Raw genomic sequence first — 6019 nt, 5'->3', positions numbered from 1 at the left:
ACCTTGGGACTGCTACCCTCCACAGACAGAACTAAAGCTAAGCTAAAAGCCTGTGAACTGTTGCATTGGGTTTTGGACCCATTAGAGACATAAAGCAGAGGGATAGGCAATCTCCTCCCATTCGGTTAACTGCCTCTGAAAACCTGCTGGAGGATCAGCTATGGGTCGGTTCCAACTCAATGGTATTCAATAACAATACCACCACCACCACAACTAAGTAATAAAAGGAGTGTTGAGATGAGTAGAAAGAAGTATGGGAACCTGGGGACATGTCTGACCTCTTGGGAATTGGTTTTGTGCTACTGATGGAGACAGTTCCCTTTTGTGGAGTTTGCAAAGGTCAAATATGGCCTTCCCCACATGGCCCTTACTTCTTTTACATACATCTGTGAATATGATAATTGCTGTTGTTGTTATGTGCCGTCAAATCGCTTCCAACTCAAAGTGACCCTATGTACAACAGCCCTAAATTCTGCTCTGTCCTGTGCCAGTCGCACTGACTCTGACACACGCACCCCGATTACCCAAGTCACTGAATCAATCCACCTCATAGAGGGCCTTCCCCAATTTATTTCCTTAGTAATTAACCAAAGGCTATATACTCCTTCTATAACCACAAGAATAGATAATCATACAAGACCCAGTTAGAGAAGGTTAGAATTTAAACAAAGGACAAAATTATATAAACTTCTTAACCAGACACCCTAAGGGAATGAGTCTGGACCATAGTCTCAAGGGACATCAAAGTCCATTGGCCTTAAAAAACACACAAAGACAGTGTTCTCTATCCTATATTGGTGAGTAGTGACTTGGGACTTAAACTAGTGAGTGGCCATCTAAAGTGAAACCGTTGGTATGTTTCCATCAGAAACAAAGAAGAGTGAAGAAAACAAAGATGTATGGAAATAAGCCAAAGCCTACTACACAATTCCAGTCTCCACGCCACTGAGATGAGAAGAACTAGATGATGACCAGCTACCAGTGCTGACTACTCTGAAAGGAATCTCAGTAGGAGGTCCTGGATAGAGGAGGATGTGTCTCGAAAGCTAAAAAATGATAAAAAAGACTAGCTTTACTTGTCTGATAGAGACTGGGAGGACTCCCAAGACTATGGCCCTTAAACATCTTTCAGGCCTGAAACGGAACTTACTGTCATCCAAACAATAGACAGGCCTATTCAATGAACAGCAGCACCAGGCAGGTACACATTCTTTAGAACAATCAATTGAGTAGATAAAAAAGGCAACTTTTGCTCAAGGTAAGAACTCAGAAAGATAGCAGAGGTAGAAATGGTAAACACTAAGAAAGGTGGGAGGAGAGGACTTTGCCATGAAAATGAAATTTGCTCTTTAAGGTTGAATCACAATGGAAAAATTAAAGAATAAACATAGTATTAATTTGGCAGAGTGCTTTTATATCTTCTTGTCCATTTGCCAACTCTACTAGTTGTTTACTTTGCTTTAGAAGTTATAGTTCTTACCCAGGTTGGGTAAGAAAAAAAGATGTGCACAACTCTTTGGAAAAGAGTAATGTGAGGATGGCTATCCTATTAATCCTATTAACATACTTTATTTCCCCACCCTCTTCAACTTTTAGCGGGCAGGTCTTTATAGCAGATAGCTATAGAGAATACAGAAGAATACCCTAATACCCTCTCCTTGAAAAAAAAACAGTGATTTTTTTTTTATGGTACTCGTAACTCATGTCATCAATTTTACCTGTGATAGGTTCATGTCAAAATCAGAGTAATTAAATGGAATGACAGTCCTGTTAAATGTGTGCATGCCATTGCATTGGCAATAAAGCATGTGCAAATTTACAATTAAGGCTTGTCTTTTCTCTCAGCCATAGAGAATTGCGACAAACATTAAGTTGTGCAGATGGGGTTCCAAAAGCATATTCATCAAAATAAAAATTCCAGGTGGATACGCTCAGGATTGTAATGTCTTCTTAAGCAATTACTCCTTTTCACTACATATTTTTTGTCTGAATCATAATTATCTTCACACTAAAGAAAGACGGGATCAGCTAGTTTCAACCTGTTTTATTACAGCCTCCTTTCTATCTTTTAAAAATTTGCAAGGCAGCATAGAACTATATCTGTTTATTCAGACTCAAGTATATTTATTCTAGTTCTTAGCTTTTAGATTATTATAAACACAGAGTTTTTTAATATAGTCATGTTAGTACTATAAAACACATTAATAAATACATAAGAGTGGTGAGGTTAATCTCTTAAGTCATCACTAGAAATCATCAATATAACAGAGATAAAGACTGCTAGCCCGAGCAATGAATTGACAGCCATCTCTAACCACCATGACCTAAGAATGACCCTGGGCTCTGCTGGGTGCAAGAGTTAGATTTGTTGCAGAGCACAGAAATCAGATATCTAACAGGCCTGGAGGCTCCCACTGTGCAGTGACTGTAGAAACAATTGCAAGTTCTGATGTATTCACATGTAGGGGACAAACAGTGAAACCTTTTTATCATGTACTTAGGAATAAGCAGAATTGTGTTTAATGTTTATCTTAGCTATTTCCTTCTTTGTAAAGTTAACATCCATAATATAAACTAATCTCTTTTAATCTTATTTCTGGTGGAAATGAAAAATGGTGCAGTAAGTGTGAAAAACAATGTGATAGTTCCCACAAAACTAAAAATAGAGCTACTTCATAACCCAGCCAATTCCACTTCTAGGAATATACCCAAGTGACTTGAAATCAATGACACAAATAGACAAAGGTCTGCCAATGTTCATTGCTGAATTATTCACAATTTCCAAAAGGTGGAAACAACCTGAATGTCTTTAACAAATGAATGGATAAATATGGCATATTTATACAGTGGCATACTACTTTAGCCAGAAAAGAATCACAGTCTTTCATCTTGATATATAATGTAACACACATAGAACTTGAAGACATGCTGAATGAATTGATTGCAGGGTGTTTTAGAGGCAAGAATGGTGAAACTTCATCTCACTTACTCTGGGCATGTTGTCCTTGGAAAAAGACATCATGCTATGAATGGGGGAGGGTCAGAGAAAGAGGAAGAGCCTCAATAAGACGGATTGATACAGTGACTGTAATACAATGGATTTAAGCACCTTGGAGAACTTGAGAATAGGGCAAGGGTCAGATCTGTTGTTCAAAGGGTAGCTGTAAGTAGTAGTCTACTCGATTGTGTCTGATGACAACAACAACAACAATAACATACCTATAAAGGAAAAGGCAAATGAATAAACACTAAATTTGATCAGTGATTACCAGAAGTGGGAGGAAGGAGGCTAACAGTGACGGAAAACTGCACTGATTAAGGATAGGCTTGCAGAATTGACTATTGTAATTGCTGTCAATAAGTTGTATATCTGTAGAAAAGTTGAACTGGTGAAAATTGTGTAATAGTACACTTATAATAGGAAAAAAGAAATAGAATATCTTCTGAGTCTGATTATGTGCAACCAAACACCCCAGGGGATTTTGTTCTTTGGAGGTTTAGGACTATAGTTTCATGAGACATCCTCCAGTTAATTGGCCTGATCCCTGCTTTAGTGCTGTCCTAAGACCTTCCATACTTTTACTTAATGCTTGTGGTCTTAAAGCTTGCAAACAGTCATTCAGGGTACAGCAATTTCTCTTCACATGGAATAAGAAAGAATGAAGGAAAGTAAGGAATAGAAGGATTAAATAGAATGTGTGGCTAAATACCTTTATAAACAAATGTCCTTTTGTCATATTGTTGTTGTGATGTACCATTGAGTTGAGTACAACCTATATAAACCCTATGAACAACCTATCTGAACTCTGTCCTATTCTGTGCCATCCTCACAATCTCTGACATACTTGAGACGATTACTGCAGTCACTATGTCAATTAATCTGGTTCAGGGTCTTCCTCTCTTTTGCTGAACCTTCACCTTTCCAGGCATGATGCTCCTCTCCAAGGACTAACTTGTCTTAGCCACATGTGCAAAGTATATGAGATGAAGTTTTGCCATCTGTGCCTCTAAGGAATGCTCTAGCTGCACTTTCTCCAAGACCTATTTGTTTGGGGTTTTTTGTTTTTTGTTTTTTTGCAGTCTATGGGACATGTAATTCTTTTCTCCAATATCACAGCTCAAAAGCATCAATTCTTCTTCTCTTATCCATACTCATTGTCCAGCTCTCAGATGCATAATAATTGATTGAAAAGACCATGGCCTGAATCAGGTGTACTTTAGTCCTCATTACTTAGACATCATTACTCTTCAGTAATTTGGACAGATCCTTAATTTCTGACTTTCCCCTGTGCAATATGTCTCCTATTTCCTGACTGCTGGTACCAAGGGTGTTGATTATAGATCCAAGGAAGATGGAGTTGTCGACACTTAGAATGTTTTCTCTATCATGATATTTCCTTTCTGTGTAGTGGTGAAAATTTTTGTTTTCTTGGCATTAAGATCCAATCCATATTGAAGGCTGTAGTTTTTGATTGTCTATAACATGCACTTCATATCCTTTTCACTTTTAGCAAGCAGGGTTGTGTCTGTATAAGTTATTGAGTTTTCCTCTGATCCTGATGCTACATTCTTCTTAATAAGCCCACCTTCTCAAATAATTTGCTCAGCATATATATTGAATAAGTATGGAGAGAACATAAACCCTGACACACACATTTCTTAGTTTTATGCTAGATAGTATTCCCTTGCTGTGTTTGCACAACAATGTTTTCTTGGTCTAGGTTTCACAATGAGCACAATTGAGTGTTCTGGGATTCCCATTCTTCTCAATATTAGCCATAATTTGTTATGATCCACCGAGTCAAATACCTTTGAATAATCAATAAAGCACAAATAGACATTTTTCTAGTATGCTTTGTTGTTAGCCAGGATCCATGTGACTTCAACAATGATATCTCTGGTGTGACAGCCTCTTGTAAATCATGTGGAAGTTCTCTGTCTATGTACTGTTCTAGCTGTTTTTAAATGGTCTCCAGAAGTATTTTGCTTGAATATGATAGTAATGATGTTGTTTGATAGCTTCTACATTCTGTTGGATCACTTTTCTTGGGAATGGGAACAAATATGGATATTTTCCAGTCAGTCGGGCAAGCAGCTGTCTTCCAAATTTCCTGGCATAGAATGGTGAACATGACCTGGCCTGCATCTATTGGCTGAAACATGTAAGTTGGTATCCTCCCAATTTTTGGGACCTTATTCTTTGACAATGCCTTCAGTGCAGTTTGAACTTTTTCCTTCATTACCATTGGCTCTTGATGATATATTACTTCCTGAAATATTTCAGTGTCGGCCGGTTCTTTTGTACAGTGATTCTATGTATTCCCTCTGTCTTTTTTTGGTACCTGGATTATTCCCTATTTTGTCTATAGCATCCTTCAGTATTGCAACTAGAGTGTTGATTTACTTTTAATTTCTTTCAGACCAGTAAGCAGTCCTCAGAACAGAGCAAGGAAACACTGCATGGTTCAAAATCAGGAAAGGAGTGAATCAGGGATTTGTTCTATCTCCATATCTTTTCAATCTATATGTGGAAATGATCATTTGGAGGAATGTGGTATCAGGATTGGAGGAAGACTCATGAACAATCTATATTATGCAGATGACACAACCTTGCTGGTCAAGACTGAGGAAGACCTGAAGTGTTTGCTTCAGAAGGCCAGTGAATACAGACTTCAATATGGATTGAAGCTCAACATCTGCAAGACAAAGATTCTCACCACTGGGCCAGCTGGCAGCACTATGATAGATGGAGAAGAGATTGAGGTTGTTAACAATTTCAGCTTGCTTAGATCCACAATCAACACTTTTGGCACCAGTAGTCAAGAAATCAAAAGGCAAACCGCCCTGGGGAAAGCTGCTTTCAGGAACTTCTCCAAAGTGCTAAAGAGCAACAACGTCAGTCTGGAGACCAAGGTTCATCCGATTCAGGCCATGGTCTTTGCAATTACTTGCTATGTATCAGAGAACTGGCCAATGACCAAAGAGAATAAAAGAGGAATTGATGTCTTTGACTTTTGGT

This window comes from Elephantulus edwardii, unplaced genomic scaffold, assembly GCF_000299155.1.
Source record: "Elephantulus edwardii isolate Elephantulus edwardi_28Jun2011 unplaced genomic scaffold, EleEdw1.0 scaffold00182, whole genome shotgun sequence".
Classification (NCBI taxonomy): Eukaryota; Metazoa; Chordata; class Mammalia; order Macroscelidea; family Macroscelididae; genus Elephantulus; species Elephantulus edwardii.
Note: the sequence above shows the minus strand (reverse complement) of the source record.